We start from the raw sequence: 19,321 nt of genomic DNA, 5'->3' as shown, positions 1-19,321 counted from the left end.
TGCAAGGGAAGGAGTACTGGATTGACAGCCTGGACTTGGCGTCAACTTCGCTTTCCTCAGGTTTTTTCTTAAACACCTTCCACCCGCTTCTTTCTTTGTTGGGGATGATCATCAGTCCAATGTATTATTTGGCAACTCTTATTACTGATCTCTTTTTATGTCTCTGCATGTTATAGGTAATGGATTAGTGACTGCACTTTATGACATGGTACCTGAGGTTTGTTAGACTAAAGGATGTTTCTGAGAAAAGCAGTCATGATGAAATGGATTTCTTCCGGGTAGGTCGTGTGAGGGGTGTGCTTCTCTTACACCCTCAGCACCAGGAGAGGCAGTTAGGTGTCGCTTGAAACGATGAGGGCTTTGCAGTTAGACAGACAGGCAGGCAGGAGTCCTGCTGTGGCCCTGCCACCTCCTAGCTCTGTGACTTTGGGCAAGTTTGGTGGATAAAAATATTGCACGTAAGAGTCTCCCATGTAATAACTGTCCTGAGTATTAAGGATGAGGAGCCAGATCAGCCCCTTCACCTCTCAGTCACCCCTTCTGGGCCTTTCTCTCTTTCCAGCTGGCCCAGGTAATCGACCCGCCAGCCATATTTCATTCCTGGGGCCACTTGGGTTCTGTCAATGTGTATTCATCCAGTTATTGGCTGTTTTTAAAGGAAGAATAAATTGGAGGACTTTCTTATTTGATTTCTTCACCGGAATTTTATTAGTCCAAATAAACAATGTCTTAACATTGTGCTCATGGAATAGCATTCATAAATTAGATTAAGCTAACCAGGTTGTATCTGGTGCATGATCATGATTTCTTGGAAAAAAACGATTCTATTGATTTCTCATTCTTAAGGAGCTTGGACTTTGGTGGAAATAGATTGCGAGATGCTCCAACAGGTTTAAGGATTTCATAACGTTGTCTGGTCTTTCACAGCATCCTCCAATTGCTGAGATTAAAAATAAATGGCAAGGGGCCGGCCCGGGAATTAGTGGTTAAGTGCACGTGCTCCGCTACTGGTGGCCCGGGTTCGGATCCCAGGCACACACCGACGCACCGCTTCTCTGGCCATGCTGAGGCCGTGTCCCACATACAGCAACTAGAAGGATGTGCAACTATGACATACAACTATCTACTGGGGCTTTAAGGGAAAAAAAGGAGGAGAACTGGCAATAGATGTTAGCTCAGAGCCCGTCTTCCTCAGCAAAAAGAGGAGGATTGGCTTGGATGTTAGCTCAGTGCTGATCTTCCTCACACACACACAAAAAATAATGGCAATTTGCCACGGTGACTTTGAATCTCCGAGTGTCATACTTGTGTTTCTACTCAGGGTAGACGATTGGCTTGTAATTCAAAGTCTGCCCTATAATAAGACAAGTGTGGACAGACTGAATCAAGAGGCCTGGATGCCAGCATGAGACAAAGCTGGGGGCTCAGAGCCCCTGGTCCTACACTGAAAGGGTTTGTTCAGGATCATCTTGTTTTACTCTTTTGAAATATGAAGAACAATATAACAAATTTTTTTTTAAAAAAGAGAAAACTGTGCCCATAATGTTCATTTGCTAATGTAGTTATTTTTATATTTACACATTTTCTCCAAGTTCTTGTATAAATGAAGAAATATTTTACGTAGTTGCATAATACACTTACAGCTTATTAATCTTTTTCTTTGAACATTCTATCATAATCATATTTAGAGCAGCCACTGTGGAAGACGTTTATGGTGTCTGTGATTGAGGAATCCACTGGTTCTCTGCTTTATTTAGCCCGTAAGAACAGTCTTTACACGGTTAATATGTTCGTGTCAGGGTTATAAAGGTATTGCAGAATTTGCATTAGGGCTCATTAATCTACAGCAGGAGATAGTAGGTGCCTTAATATGAACTTTAGTGATTCAAGGAAGTGATAATGACACGACATCAATTTTTAAACTGTAGGGAAATTGTCTGTCCCTGAACGGTACCTATTCTTCTAAAACAGCATGTTCCAGGTACAGTAAAAATTTCCTTTATGCTCTGAAAACCACAGGGGCTCTCAATGGCCTCCTGGATCAAATCTGTCCTCCTGGGCAATGGTGCTCTCCTCTGACTACTGCCCTTCCCCTCCTACCTCTACCTCATCCGTCCTCATTCAACGTCATGCATGTTCGTGGAACACCTGTTGGAGCTAGTGCTTCGGGCCCAGCTGGAGTCCATCCTTGATTGCTGGGGATACAGCAGTGAAGCAGCAGATACAAGGCAGGCTTCCTGGACCTCACAGTCACCCAGGATAATGCTTCTTTTCTCCCACTGCTGGGCTTTTGTTTATGCTGTCTCCTCTTCCTGGAATACCCTTTTGTCTTTCTTTGACTGGCTCTTCCTCCTCCCTTAAGACTCAAATCTGGTGTCTTCTTCTCTGGGAGATCTTTCTAGACTCTCCAGATTCGAGGCTAAATACCACTATTTTTATGCTGTCATATTTTTTCTTTTTTAAAAAAGTGTATTTTCTGTGTTCTTCTGATTAAATACATAGCATGTGTTCATGAAGGAAATATTGGTAAATTTTAAAAATGTATCATTGAAATATTGGTAAATACAAAAATATATAAAAGAGAAAAAAATCAGTATTAATCCCATCTAAAGATTACTATTATATTTATATTATTTTAAAAGTATCTTTTAACATGCCTGTTCCCTTCTCCAGATCTCTTGGGGACATATAGTCATGTCTTATTCATCTTGTGCCCTCCTCTACCTAGTTCTATGCCTGTCACATAGTAGGCCCTCAGTACATGTTTATTGAACTGAACCAGATTAATTCACTTAAATGCTTTTATTGATACAAAAAAGAAAGAGAAAAATGACCAAATTAAGCATTTTAGTTAGGATATTAGAAAAGAAACATAAATTCCTCCTGCCAAATAGAGGGATATAACGAAGGCAAAAGAGAAATAGAGAAGAAAAAGAGAGTGTAATTAATAAATCAAAGTACTCTTCTTTTTAAAACAACAATAAATGGATTATACTCTGGCAAATCTTTAAAAAAAAAACAGTGAGAAAAACACAAATAAGATTAGAAACATGAAGGAGTTTTAGGAATGGAAACATTAAAAAATTTTTTAAATGCCATATGTACTTGTATGCTATAAATTTGAAAGGCTAAGTGAAATGGATGATTTTTCTGAAAAGTACAAATTGATACCACAATAATCTTTTTTAAATATCTGAAAAGACAAATAACTAAGGAGGAATAAATCAAAGAAATACAGCTGCCCTCCCCCCACCTTCCTGCCTACTGCTATCTGGACTATTTTTCAGGTGAATTCTTTGTCAAGAAACTGATAAATACCATTATCTAGAAACCATTGTAAAACCTACGACCAAAGACAGCGTACTTACTAACACTTTGAGTTGCAAACAACAAAACCTACTCTGGTTAACTTAACCAGAAAAGAGATTTGTTCTAAGAGTGTTTGGAAACTAGCACACTCAATGTAAACGAAAGAGGAACGAAAGAGGGGCAAAGCTTAACCAAACTTCTGCCGGGAATCTGCTCAGGACTGCATTGCTCCCCAGCTGGGCACTCGCTGCTGCTGGCCCCACCACCTCCGCACATCTACTTCCCTGCTGCAAGACTCACTCCACACACAGTGGACTCTTTAGTCCACAGCAACCACCATGAAAAAAATTCTCTGACTGTCCACTCTTTCAAGGTTCCAAGTCCCGGAGAGAAGCATCTGCTTGGCTGCGCTTGGTCATGAGCTTGGCATTCCCACAACATAGAAAGTATGTTTGGCTGCTGGACAGTAAAAAGTGACAAATATCTACCATGGTCTGTTCCTCTGTGTGCCATGCATGCTTCTTCCTCTACTTACATGTAATCGCTCTGCCTAACAGTTCCATTCCCTCTCCTAACTCAAAATGTAGTGGTGCACTCTTGCAGGAAAGGCTCACCAAAATCCCACTGGTTATTGGGTTGAATCATAGGAAATTACCATTTTTGTAGGTCAAAAAATGGTTGAATATCATCATTTTCATTAGGTTCAACCTGACACTACACCCAGCTGCAATTTCTCTGAACTAGCAGAACCCTGGGTTGTAGTTAGGATGATGGGCTCCCATGATCAATGTCTCCCAGGGACACTTCTCTCACCAAGAAAGAAGTTCCTTGAACAGAAGTAATGCTGTGAGGGCCACCGTGATGCATCTGGTGAGTCATGGAGGATGGTGCTGGCAGAAGCAGGATGGGCAGGGAAAGCAAATCCAAATCCAGAAAGAAGCCTATTCCAGTGAGGGAAAATCTCTGTCCTTCCATAATGGAAAGAGTCTGGTGCAGTCAACCTACCGTTAGATTATTATACCCTATTGGGGTTTTAGGTTTGATTGCTGCTGCTATCAAATTGTGCACTCATCAATGGCAGTGCCAGAATCATCTCTAGAGAGAAGAAGTCCACGTTGTTGACCTGGTGCAGAGCCTCTTCTGCATGAGCACGCTTTGAGCTGGCTGGGGAAGGAGATCAGCTGACATCCTCAGAGAGGGCTTTTTCCCTTCCTCCTCCCATCACTGAGAGCAGTGGGTACCTTTTGCTGAGAATTGTCATGAGGCACAAACATTCTCATATTCTGGGTCCAGTCACAGAGGTCTACGCATATATCTCTCCCAATTCTCCTTGTGACACCATCTCAATATTTATTAACAGAGTGAATGAACTACATTTTCTCCCATATGCTAGCAAGAAAGACTTCAACACAGCACAGGCAGAGCCCCAGATGGAACCAGAACTGAACTTTCTTTCACCATCTCGTGCTGCGTCTCCTTCCTCATTCGTCTGCCTAATTCTCCTATCAATCCTTCGGCCCTTGCCTGAAGAAACATTTCCTCCAGGAATCCTTCCTTCATGCTTGTGGCAGGTTGGGTTTTCCTAAAGCAGATGCTGAGATGGGGTTTGGCCTGCTAGGTATATATCAGAGATCAACACCTGTGTAAAGGGGCGAGCAGAAACAGGATTAGGCAAAGGGAGAAGTTGAATTGAGCTGCAGTCCCAACAGTGACCTCAGTTCTACGCCCATAGTTTGTCCAATGTCTGGGCTGGACACAGATGTTCAAGAAGTATTCTAACCCCAAGAGGGGACACTTTCCTCCCAGAGGGATGAGAGTTGGGCTGTCCCCAGGTTTCAGAGATTCCTCAAAACAAAACATGAAAGCCAACTGCAGAGCCTGGGGTTCAGGGAGAAGGGGAAGCACATGAGAGTTTTTCTTGCACCAAGTCTCAGGTGGGCCCTACGCTAGGGTTTCATGTACATGGTCCCTAGTTCTTGAAAAGAGCCTTCCTTCCCAAAGGGATGTCTATATCTCTACTCTGAAACTTCAGCCAAAACCTGTAATGGCACACACACAACATTGTTCCAATATTTATCATTAAATTCTTTCTTAACTAATCTTTGCACAGTACAGAACCCCTGTGAAATATGAGACATCTGCCAGAAGTAAGGTGGAGGGCGCACGGCTGAGTCTCCCAGGTGTGACCTAGCACACTCTGAGTCTAAAATATAATTGTTTTCTACCATTCTGGCTTGAGGAAACTGCTGACCTCATGATGTTCACTTGTAGCACACTGCAAGCACAGCCCACAACAGTCAAGTCAGCTTTTAGAAAACTCGGTGTAATTGAAACCCCTCTCTACCTGCATTTACATCAACTCCCTAGTCACTCAGGGATAACTTGCAAGGATCTTGTAGATAAAGGCTGTGCCTACTAAATCACTATGTCCCCTCATAATAGCTACCAACAAGGCCTGGGCATATGGCATATCTAAATATTTCCGTTGTTAAGTAGGAGAGGGAAAGAAAAAGGGAGAGAAAGAGAGAAAGAGAATATGAAATGTATAGGGCTTAATGCAATCTGCTTTACACTTTGCTGTCAGCAGGATTATGGCGGAGGGGTTAGGAATGTGGGTTTTGGAGCCAGGCAGGCCTAGATTTGACACTCTGCTCTGTCACTAGTTACGCGACCTTAAGCAAATCATGTGATCTTTTTGAACCTCAATTTATTAATCTTTACTAGTGAGAAAAATACCTACTTAACAGTGTTGTATGGACTGGATATTTTTCTGATAGCGCCTGGCACATAATGAGACTTGAGAAAGTGAAAATTAGCCCTTCTGGTCATCAGAGGGTCATGTCCCTAACAGAACATAAACCTTGTTTCTGATGGACAGCGACAAGGCCCCGCAGAACATGATCCTATATGAGGCCACACCTGGGCAGCAGAAATGACTAAAAGTCCCTTCCGAGTAAAGGCTGCATTTTTATTGGTGCCATCCTCCCACCTTCATTCCGCCTGCCTCCCGAACGAAGCTTGCTGAGATACTGGATCCGTGAACTGACCTTGCTGCTTGACAACGTCTCATCCAGAACGAGCCCCCGCTCCCCTGAGCTCTCTTCAGAACCATCCAGCACAAGCCCAAATCCTACAAGAAGCCCCTTGCAATTCCCTCCTACTGAGACGCCTCACAGTTCCTCTGGAGAACATTCCCCTTGTTGCAGCAAGTTCAATAAACCTAACTTGAGTTCCTGATGCACTCTCATCCACAGGCTTTGACAACACTGAAGACGCACTTGCTACGAGGGTTTCCTCCTCAGAGGGGCCTCCCATCACCCAGAAGACGGGCCCTTTGCCCCACTCCCTTACCTGCCATTTTCCCTCCATAGCTCTTATCACTACTGACTCCATAGAATATGTTTATCTCTTTATTGAGTATGTTCCCCACTCAATTTTAAGGGAATCTGTCTCTTGTTTTTTTCAAGGACTATTTCAATGATAGGCACGATACAGCTGCTCAATAAGTTTTGTTAAAGGAATGAATGAATGAATGAATAAAATTATAACCTCCTTGAGAACAGAAACTTGCCTCATGCATCTTTGTATCTTCAATCTCCAGTGGGCACTTATGATTTGTTGAATTCAGTGTGTAAGCTGAAATATAAATTTAAAGAATTTATAAATATAAATATAAATATAAATTTCTTAACTGCTCTGTCCTTCAGTTTTCTCATCTGTAAAATGGGATCAGCTACCTCATAGGGTTGTGAGGATTGAGTTAATATATGCTCAGAACATCCGACACATGGTAAGCTCCAAAAAAGTGTTAGCTGTTATAATTATTACAGCCATATGTATTGTATATTTTAGTTACAATAGTATAATATTGCTTCCATATAATTAAAATGATATGTAAATTTAATTTACTTTCATGGGGTTTACCTAAAACTGATTTATTTTCTGCCTCATGCATTTTGACAGGCAGATACAGTGCGCACAGTCACAGCCTGCTTGGCGTGGAGCCAGGAGTCAGGAGGACCTTGCCACTGTCCCCATACCCTTAACCCTGAAAGCCTAGCACAGGATCCCCACTGTGCGGTCCTTACTGGTGATGTAGAGCCTACAAAACATGCTATCAAGTAACTAGCATCCCCTTCAGATTTTCTTTTCTGATTCATTCCCCTTCTGGAGAAAGAAGAGTCAACCTAGGGTGCTAAGACCTCAGAGGCCTAGAGGATGAGCAGGGATGACAGCATACCCTGCATCCACCTCCCAGCCTGAGGTTAGCAAGACAGGCTACCAGTGGAAGGGCTCGGGGTGAGGGGCAGTGCTAGGCCCTGCATGTCTGTGTCCTCCCCAAATTCGTAGGTTGAAAACCTAATGCCTGATGTGATGGTATTGGGAGGTGGGGCCTTTGGAAGCTGTTTAGGACATGAAGGTGGAGCCCTCATGAATGCGGTTAGTGCCCTTATAAAAGAGACCCCAGAGAGCTGGCACACTCTTCTGCCATGTCACAATACGAGAAGTCTTCAACTCAGAAGTGGGCCTTCACTCAAGCTGGCACCTGAATCTTGGACTTCCAGCCTCTAGAACCGAAGGAATAAATTCTGTTATTCATAAGCCACCCGGTATTACAGTCTCTGGTATTTTGTTATAGCAGCTTGAACAAACTAAGACAGGTAGGAAGGACAAAGAAGGGTGAGGCTGTACACAGGAGTGAGAATGAGCATAGGCCTCCTCAATCACTGACTCGCTACACGACCGTGGGCCTATCTGAGCCTCAGTTTCCTCATTTGTAAAACTGAACTAATAGTAGTGCTAAAATAATAGGGTTATTATGAGGATTAAAGGAGGTAATGTATGTAAAGGGCTAAGGATGGTCTCTAGCACATCACAAGCTTTCAATAAATGTTGTTGTTGTCCCACTGCTTAAAGATCTAAAAGCCTAGTTGAGGAAACCAGACACAAATGTGAAGTAGGCTTGAAAAGGTGATTTTTTTTTTAAACTATGTGTACGAATCTAAAACAATGGACTGGACTTATACTCAATGAATTCAAAACAGTACTCACTCTGGGAAGAAGGAAATGGAATAGGAATGAGAGAGGGAACTTCACGGTTATCCATATGCTTTATTGCCTTGATTAAAGAAAGATCTGAATCAATATTTAGAAAGTTCTAGGTGCTGGTATACAAGTCTTACTATATTATTCTCCATAATTTCCTATACCCGTGTATATATATATTATCATTTTTTCCCCCAAAACTGGGGATGGGATATCCAAATGACCTAGCCCAAATCTATGAACTCTGATCCAGGAGGCAGAGGTCATTGCTGAACACCATACCCAGCTACTGAGTGTGGCCTGTATTCAGTGTGACAGCCTGCATCCTTTGTATATTACATGGTTTCATGGTCTTCTGTGAAGCTCAGGGTATAGAGTTAGAATTCTTCAATGTATCTATTAATTAGGATCTATGATTTGAATATACTTTTAATAATTTTAGTAACAGCTTTATTGAGATATAATTCACATGCCATAAAAGTCACCATTTTCAAGTGTACCTCAGTGTACTTATAATACCTGGATGCTGGACAGGTGCAGCAGACGATGTAGGTGTCCTGCCCAGAACCCCTCTGATCCCTTCAACTTTTTTGTGGACAATAGCTCCTGATAGAGGTTTCCCACTACCAGCTGCCAGGACCCTGGGGTCAGCCCTTAACCAATGACGGAATGTTACCAGGTGGGGGTGGAGTATAAATATTCCTGCTCCCTTCTTCGCTGACTGAGACAACCCTGTCCTCCACTGTATCCAGAGCTCCTCTGAGATCGAGCCAAAGATTAGCCTCTGTGGGATCTGGCTGACATTGAACCCTAAATTGGCTTCTTTTCTTTCCTGGTCCCACTTCTTACTCCCCAACCATTTTATCCTAGGAACACTTTCCAGTTAATCATTGTCACAAAATCCTCATCTCTGGGTTTGTTTCTGGGGATCCCAACATAAGACAATGTGTGGTCATTGTTTCTCAATGTGAACCAGAGAAGACCAGCATCTGAATCTCGTGATGTATCTGCTCGGTACAGATTCCTGAGTCTCATGCAGACGTAATGAGTCAGAATCTCTAGGATTGGGGCTCAGAGATCTGCATTTTGACCAAGGCCATTCCCCCACCCCAAGATTCTTCTGCACACTGGAGTGTGAGAAGCATTGCTCTAGTCAGGATACTGGGTGCAGAGACGTTGCCCATGCCTTGTCCAGGTGGGACTTCACCATGCCACACCAAGAGTTCACAAAAGCAAGCCTGGCAAGAGCTCTCGGGACAACGTGAGCAATTGGCCCCTCCTGCCTCTCCCGATGAGGGCTCCTACTGCTCATTATACAGTGAGGGATATTGTCTTAATGAGTTCGTGCTGAGATGACAAAAATACCATAAACTAGGCAGATTACTTGTTTCTCACAGTCTGAGGCTGGCAACTCCAAGGTCAAGGCACTGGCAGATCCGGTGTCTGTTGAGGGCCCACTTCTCGGCTTGTACCATCTCACTGTATGCTCACATGGCCAAGAGCAGAGACAGAGGGCACCCTCTCCCATGTGTCTTCTTATAAGGGAACTAATCCCATCACGAGGGCTCCACCCTCATGACCTACTACTTCCCAAAGGCCCCACCTCCTAATAAAATCACAATAGAGGTTAAGATTTCAACCTATGAATTTTGGGGGGACACAAACATTCCATCCACGACAGATATAGTGGTGGGAGTTGAAGAATTAAACTAGAAAGAGTATTTGTGTTGAAACTGCAACTTAGAAAGGAAAGTGTTAATTCAAACTTTTCTATTCAAACTTTATTGGTTATTGAATAATGGCTATTCGAACGTTTACCTACTTAATATTAGCTAAATACATGCCTGCCTAGCTGTATATTTCCCTGTGTCTTGTCTAATAGAGCTCAGATTTGATTCAGCTATCTACCCTTCCCCAAATAATTCATATGCCTCAGGAGAAGCTGACTCTAGGTATGGGTCTGATTGGTCCAAGTGAAGTCCCTTCCTCTTTATCAGGACTGGCTCAGGAATTGGCACGAGATAGTCTCCTGGCAAATGAAATATGAGAAGTGTTTTGCTGAAAATTTCTGGGAACATTCTTCCTTGCTCCTCTGAAAGGCTTCTAGAAGCAACCCTCCCTTTCTCCTATTGGATGTGAACAAGGGAGAATATAGTTCTGGTTGCTGCTAGAAGCCACCCTATGATCAGGAGGAAAACCAGCTTTAGAATGCAGTTGACCCTGGACAACAGAGTAGAGTCATGTGAAAAGCCTGGGTCTCAATTATATCATGAGCTCGATTACATCAACCGCCCCAAAGCCCACCCTATCTTTGGACTTCCTCTTACGTAAGCAATGGATTTCCACTTTAATTCAGTTGGAGTTGGTTTTCTGTTACTGCAGCCTAAAGCACTCAATTGACATGTTTTGACACTGAAAAGAATAAACACTTCAAAAGGTAAGCCATAGCATAAAATATTGGTACAAGCAGTGTCTGAAGGCATTCTTTGATAAGAAGAAATGAGCAGTCCGCATTCCCTGTCGGGGATGGCATCAAACGCAGAAGGCAAACCTGAGTTCTACTAGGAAGCATCAGCCTCCTTGAAGGCAATGTGTGCTCCTATAGCAGTTGAGTTAGACAGACCCTGTTTTGACCAGCATTGCAGCCACTCAGCTCTCATCTGGACACTTAGCGTTGACTTGTGCCATTGATTTTCATAAGACCTCATTCTATTCTTGATTTCTCCACTACTATCTCAATAGGCAGAGCAGGGCAGTGGTCACTTATCTTGAGAAGCACTTTCATTCATATTTATGATTAATTTGTGGGGAGGCAGCTGCAAGACAGCAATAGAAAAGCTGTTGCCTGGGAAACAAGATTCTTCCCGGAATTTTTTGAGAAATCTCGAGTCTTTGATGCTTCACAAACACTCAACTTCATCTAAGGCCTGAGGCACCAGGGTAACTGCCCAGCTGTGCTAGAATGCAGATCTCCAGAGCCTGAAGTCATTGTTGACTTTTTGATCTGCCTAAATGTTTCCAAACTTTCTGGAGGAAAATTCTCACTCTCTTCTCAGAATGTTAGATCTACTATGTGATAAACTCCACACATAAAGCAATAACTGAAAGCAAATCCTGAAGGACTGCAGACTGTTCTGTCTTTCCACCCTGCTGGGCTGGTGATGACCTGCTCTCTGATATGTTCTTCTTTTTCAGACCCTCTTGGAAAGGATGTCTGCTAGGCCTGGAAATATCAGATTACATACCACTGAGGAACCTCCCGTCTTCCCCTGAGGTCACAGCATGTTGCAACATAAACTGAATTTCAAGGGTAGCATAATAGTAGGTTTAACAAAATATTGAAAACCATGCCATCCCACTCACAGTATACAAGGGGTCCAATTTATCCACATACTTGGCAATATTTTCTCTTTTTTGTTTTTTTCATCTTACATCCTAACAGATGTGGGATGATATCTCATTGTGGTTTTCATTTGCAATCCCTTGATAATTAGTGATGCTGAATACCTTTCATATACTTGTTGGCCATTTGTACACCTTCTTTGGAGAAATGTCTATTCAATGTCAATATTCAATGGAGAAATGTCTTTAGCCCATTTTAAAAATCAGGTTATTAGTTTTTTTCGTTATTGAGTTGTAGGAGTTACTTATATATTTTGGAAATTGACTCTTTATCAGATACATGGTTTGCAAATATTTTCTCCCATTTCATAGGTGGTCTTTTCACTCTATTGTTTCTTTGGCTGTGCAGAAGCTTTTTAGTTTAATGTAGTCCCACTTGGCTATTTCTGCTTTTGTTGTCTGCACTTTTGATGTCATATCCATGAAATCATTGCTAAGACCAATGTCACGAAGAATTTCCCCTACGTTTTCTTTCAAGACTTTTACATTTTCAGGCCTTACATTTAAGTCTTTCATCTATTTTGAATTGATTTTTATGTATGGTGTAAAATAAGGGTCCAATTTCATTCTTTTGCATGTGGATATCTAGTTTTCCCAACACAATTTACTGAAGAGACTGTCTTTTCCCCATTGTGTATTCTTGGCACTCCTGTCAAAGATCAGTTGACTTTATATGCATGGATTTACTTCTGGGCTATCTGTCCTGTTCCACTGGTCTTTACAGTCATACACCACATAACAATGTTTTGGTCAATGACAAACCGCATATACAACAGTGGTCCTATAAGATTAGTACCATGTAGCCTAGCTGTGTAGTAAACTATAACATCCAGGTTTGTGTAAGTATACTCTATGATGTTTGCAAAATGACAAAATCACCTAATGACGCATTTCTCAGAATGTGTCCCTGTCATTAAGCGATGCATGACTGTATGTCTGTCTATGCCAGTGCTATAGTGTTTTAATTACTGTAGCTTTGCAATATATTTCAAAATCCAAAAGTGTGATGCCTCCAGGTCTGTTTTTCTTTCCGAACATTGATTTGGCTATTCGAGGTCCTTTGTGGTTCCATATGAATTTAGAATTTGTTTCTATTTCTGTAAAAATAACATTGGGATTTTGATAGGACTTGCATTGAATCTGTGGACTGCTTAGGTAATATTTTCGTTTTAACAATGTTAATTCTTCCAATCCATGAACACAAGATGTCTTTCCATTTGTTTGTATCTCTTTAATTTCTTTCAGCAACATTTTGTAGCTTGCAGTGTGCCAAATCTTTCACATCCTTAGTTAAATTTATTCCTGAATATTTCATTCTTTTTGGTGCTAAGTGGGATCATTTTCTTAATTTCCTTTTCAGATAGTTCGTTGTTCGTGTATATAAACACAACTGATTTTTGTAAGTTGATCTTGTATCCTGCAACTTTACTGAATTCACAGAAGGACAAATACTGCATGATTCCACTTATATAAGATATCTAAAATAGTAAAACTCATAGAATCAGAGTGGAATGGTGGTTTCCAGGCACCAGGAGTAGGGGAAATGGAAATTGCCAATCACTGGGCATAAAGTTTCAGTTATGCAAGATGACCAAGTTCCAGAGATCTGCCATACAGCATCGTGCCTATAGTTAACAATATTGTATTGTACACCAAAAAATTTGTTAAAAGGGTATATATCATGTTACATGTTCTTACTATAGTAAAATAAAATTTAGAAAAAGAGACAACTATGCCATCCCAAATAAACATGAGGGACGTTTGGATCAGATAAAAATGGTGCTCCAATTCAGGATTTTTGGTTGCAAGTGACAGAAATTCAGCTCAAACTAGCTTGGTAAAAAGAGAATTCTTTGGCTCATAGGATCCAAGGAAAGAAACATCCAAACTGCAGGGAGGAGGGGGTGCAGGTGGCATCTGGGACAACCGGAATTAGAAAGTCAAGTACTGACTAGACTCTGAACGCTCCCTGAATCTTTACTCTCTGTTTCTGTCTCCCTGTTGGCTTTTTTCTCTCTCATTGCAGCCTGTTTTCCTTCAAATGTCTGGCCATCAGCGGATTTTGAGCTATGTTCCATTGCTTCCCATTGCTCTTTCCCAATTCCAGAACAATTTGTGGAGAAGAACTCTGATTCACCAGTTTAGGTCAGGTGCCTAGAAGAATCACTTCTGGCCAGGGGAAGCTAGGCTGTGTGATAACATAAGGGACCCTATATAGCTGTGTGAATGGGGGAGACATTTCTGGAAAAAGGAGGGGTTCAGGCAAACAATCCCTGAAAGTTTCACTCTACAGAGCCGCGACCGTGTCAGAGAATCAGTCAGCAAATGACAGAGCTGGAAGTCACTGTGAGGACCAACTTGTGTAGGTACCCAGGAGTCAGACCGACCAGGAGGCTCGTCACAGGTCACACAGAAAATTAGAGGTAACAAAAGTGAGTGTTGTTCTCTTCAAAAGAGTTGTACTTCTCAGCTTCTTGTAAACCCCACAACAAACAGGAATTTGTAGCCTACAGTTTGTTAGAAGGCTGTTTAAAGAGGAATTGAGGATCCCTTCCTTCTTCTGCGTTAGAAAGGAGAGGAGTAAGGGACAACCCTCATGAGCTGGGTGCTGTGCTCAGGGCTCCACGTCTGTCATTGCATTTAATCCTCAGAGCACATCATGAGTAGATATCCCAATTTTACAGACAAGGAAAATGAGCCTCAATAAAATAAGATAACTTGCCTAAGGGGTGGGGATGAGAATCTGCTCAGCCCTGATGTGGTAAAAATATACTTCTTTCTGCTATCCCTGCAACACATGAATTTCTGGGGGATCTTTACAGATTAGGAGTTACCTGCCCCCTCTCCTCCCTGCCCCACTGGGCCAGTCAGCAGGTCTGGGTAGAGGATAGACACTCTGGCTTCCTGTTTCATTGCTCAGGTAACTAGAAGCCACTTTCAGCCCCAGGTCCCAGAATCTGCCTGAGAAAGCTCTAACCAAGCCCACCACATTGCCTGGGCCTTGAGGTCAGCAGCACCTATACAAAGCATAGTTTGGGAAGTTGTTATATATATATTTTCTCTCTTAATAGTAAGTAGAACTATTTTTTTTTGATTTTGAGATATTTGACTTTGAATCATAAGCACATCACAATGAAAGTGGTGGATTATCCATGCTGGGCCTTATTGCAATGTGTTCCAAATTAGATTAAATATTTATTTATTCCCTTAATAGTCTACAAGGTTGCTAATTCCTTTCATAACGTCACCTTGTGCCAAAACTGACAAAGATAATGGAATATCCTTCTTATTGCCTGCTCTCCCAAAGCAATCATATCCTGCAATCATATCCTACAATCATATCTTAGAAACTATTCACACAAAATCATTCGAAGTACTTTTGGGGACTGTATTATAAGGATGGATCAGTGCTATGAGTGTGAAATTCAATTTGTATGTTTTCAGCTGGCTGTCCACATATAAGGAGGCTTTGCCAGTGCTTAATGGAGTCACTTGTCTCTAGAAATAAGCTCTAATGCAATGCGACATATATAGACCAGGAGTTCTGCCTTTTTTCTCTGACATGAGCACCTTGTGAGGAGAAAAAGGCTCTGGTACCATGAGAATCACAAATGGCCACTCTTCTCATGGAGACAGTGTGCATCTCCAGGGAACTGCGGGAATGGCAAGACTGTGCAGTCTCCTTGTCAAGGCACTTAGATTCCTGATCTAGAATGTTCCCTTCTGTGTGGCTCTGGATTCCTGTTGTAGGAACCCTTTAAACCAAAGAATGTCTGGAATTTGGACTTTGAAGAAAGGCTGGACAAGATTGTAGTTCTAGCCTAGTAATCTTATAGCAGTTACTGGGGCTGTTATTATTACTACTTCAATCTTATGTAGAAATTTGCAAACTGCTTTATAGACATTTTATGCAGAAAAACAAGAACTGACTTACTGTTGCTAAAGAGGGTTCAAAAATTGCTGACAACTAGAGAAAGACTCACTCTGGTGAGGAAGAAAGTAACTGGAGCTGATTATAGAAATCTAAGAACAGATGATCTTGCAGATAGTAATCGTGGTAGTTAACCCTGCTTGCTATGTTCTGTCTAAGCGGTTTATATCATTTAACTCATTTAATCCTTATAACCACCTGGGAAGGTAGGTATTACTATTATTCTCATTCTACAGATGCAGACACTAAAGCACAGAGACTTACTCAAGATCACCCAGCTAGTTATTCAACCTCTGTTGTATTTTCCTGGTTAATATCCGTTTCTGCTTTTGGTAACAACACTCCATTTATCCTTGGGGAGCCACCCACCCATTCCCACTCTCACTGCCTGCAGTTTGCTTGAGATTGCCAACTCCCTCTGCCCTTGCCCCCCAGTGCGAGTGGGGTGGGTGCGTAGGTGACTTAGGCCTAGGCCAGTCAGCATATTCCACCCCTGGGCCACAATGTCTGGTTCAGGGATGGCTGTAAACGTAGTCAAGTGAAAACTTCTGTGCAATGTTAAGAAAAGAGGACTTCTCTTTGGGCTTGACTCAAAGCTCGGAGGATGTAAGCTCACAGCTGCAGGAGCCACCAGAAGGCCATCTGAGAGTGGAGCTGCCCAAAGCAGAGCAGAGCTGCAGATGGAGAGCGACGGGGCCTGATGACATTGTCGAGGACCTGCAACCTGCCGTTCCCACAGTCTGCACCGGACTGTCCCACTTATTTTTTGTTTAATTCAGTGATGGTTTGTTTGTTTGTTTTTTAATATTTGCAAAGTTATGTAATTACCACCACTATCTAATTCCAGAGAACTTTCATCACCCCCAAAAGAACCTCACTAACAGTCACTCCCCAATCCCCCCTCTCCCACCAGCCCTTTGCAACCACCAGTCAGTGCTCCAGTTCCCATAGACTTAAAATGGAACCATTGCTCCCTCAGGCTCCAGGTCTTCATCTCCCTGGTTTCCATTGCTGCTCTGGGAGAGTCTTGGTCTTTATGGAGACCATCGAGGATCTCCACTGAGGATAATTCACATTCGTGGGTGCCTTCTCTGTTTTATAAAAATAAAATAGAGACTAGAGAGTCAACTGTGAAAGTGACAGTAAGAGATGGAGGGTGACACGGTGGCTGTGACATACGACTCTGATGGTGGGTGGGACCTTGTCACCCCTTGTGGTCTAGATAAGACTGTCATTGACCCCCCAAATTCAAAGTCTTTTCCATGACTACTGTGAATCACTGATGGGCTCAGTGTCTCCAGGCTGCCACCCTGCTACTAGGCTCCTGCCTTAGGATGCGCTGATTCTGTTCCACCTGTGTCAATTTGGAACTTGGCTCCTGTTTGATTTATTTTTTTCTGCTTAAACTCCACTTAAATTTACTAGTAGAATCAACTTTATGGATAAATTGAGGGGGAGATAAGGAAGGTAATATTATAACCCCACAAACGACTCCAAAATTAACGTCATGCTTCCTTGCTCTTAAAATGGTCATCCACCGCCAGAGACTCTCCTCATCCTCTTCCTTCACTCCCATTGTCCCCAGCCCCATGCCACCTCACTGACTTCTCTCCCTACCTACACTCTCCACTCCTCTCTCTATCCCTCTCTTCTCTTTCAATTTCTCAGTCTCCTCTGCCCCTCCCCACAGAGCCCCAAATAGACTAATTCCAATTACTCTCGAAGAAAGGCTAAAGCTTAACTATCATTTTGTCACTTAGGCACTCACCACAGGGTCCCACGTTCCACCCTGAGCAGCATATTACTGTTTGTCCCTAACAAACACAGTTCCTTCCCTAAGACCAATTCAACTCTTGGCTATAAGGCAGGGCCACATATGGCTTTAGTAGGCCCTAGGCACTTTACCTTCATGGGCCACTTCCTCCATAAAAAATATTTAAAATTATATTTATGACTGCATTGGTATAAGAAAAATATAACTCCAGCAGTATTATATTCATTTTTAAAACTCTGATTTGAAAAGAAATTAAACTTGTTCATGGGTCCCTAAACGTATCATGGGCCCCGGGCTCTGGGCCTACCATTCCTACTGTAAGCTGGCCCTGCTGTTAAGACAACACGTTCTTCATCCTTATAGCTGAGTGAGGTGGGATCTCCAATCAGTGAAGAGAGGGTCTCGCACCTCTGAGGCCTTCCTCATGACCTGACCTCCTGGTCCTCATGCCTGCACAGATCGAGGCTGCAGCCATGGTGGGTCTCATGCTGCCACCCTTTTCTGTTTGCTCCAAGGAAATAGTGCAGGGGCTGACTCCCTGGGGAGATGACTACAAAGCTCAGCCCAGGCACCCTGGGCTCCTCAGCAAACTCCTCCCTGGGGTCATTAAAGGAACAAAGACCAAATGATGGCAGAAGAGGAAAGAGGTGGAAAGAGACACCTGAGCTTATTGGGATATGGTGGGCACTATGCCAAGCATTGCTTCATTTAACATTCATGAGCATCTGAGAGGTGGTCAGCCAACAAATATATGTGGGACATTTACTGTGTTCAGGTACTGTGCTGAACACTTTAATTGGCTTATTTAATTTTCATAGTCACCTGATAAGTAGGTATTATTTGTCCCTATTTTACAGGTGAAGATGTTGATGTTCAGAAATGGGTTAAGTAAAGATTTATAAGCACAGCCAGGGTTAGAGGCAAAGCCCAGGATTGGTCATTGTAAGCTGAGTTTCAGGGAATACCAGGACCATGAATGGCTTGTGTCCTCTTGGCATATCACAGTCTGAAGTAGACTTTGACACAAAAAGACCATCACCTGGAGCTTGGATCAGCAAGTCTGACAAAGAGTTGACACATTTTAGTCCCGGGCACATGGGCCGTGCAGCGACTACCTCCCTGTTTGGAGCTTAGGTTAGATTTTGGGACAGTTGGGGTTGTGCCACAGAGGCCAGGCTATGTTGAGACCCATACATCATGAGTCTCAAGAATTTTTTAATACAATAAACATGTACCCACTTGTTTATCAACCCAGTTACCCAAGAAGCAGGCTTCCAGTAGAGCTACACTAAGGCTCCAAATATTTATAGGCAATGTATTTTCTTTTAAAGAGCCCATTCCTAAGAAACTTGACTTGCCCACAGAACCTTTCAGAACATAGCAGCACATTCAACCATCATGTGACTCTGCCCAATGTCTAATAACAATAATATCAATCGTCATCATTGTTACACTATCATTGGGTACTTATTGTGTGCCTGAAACACAATAAATGCTTTATATGTCATGTCTCTTTTGATCCTCATAACTTGGGAAATAGGGATGTTTTAAAATCTATTTTACAGATGAGAAAAACGAGGCTCAGAAAGGTTGAGTAACTTGCACAAGGTTACACGGTTGTAGGTGGTAGAACCACATTCAAATGCAAATCTGTCTGACCCTAAATCTTGAGCTCATGACCACCAGCACGTTCTTCCAAACCCCAAACATCAGTGTTTCTCATGCCCTGACATCAGGTGCTATTTCAGGTACCATGACTGTCTGAGGCTGAATCTACTCAGATTTGTACACTAAATCTTACCGTAAGAAGTACTATGTTGGTGGTTCTCAAACAGGGACGATTTTACATCCCCCAATAC

The sequence above is a fragment of the Diceros bicornis genome, chromosome 6 (assembly GCF_020826845.1).
Source record: "Diceros bicornis minor isolate mBicDic1 chromosome 6, mDicBic1.mat.cur, whole genome shotgun sequence".
Taxonomy (NCBI): Eukaryota; Metazoa; Chordata; class Mammalia; order Perissodactyla; family Rhinocerotidae; genus Diceros; species Diceros bicornis.
The sequence above is the reverse complement of the archived record's forward strand: the minus strand, read 5'-3'. Positions refer to the sequence as shown.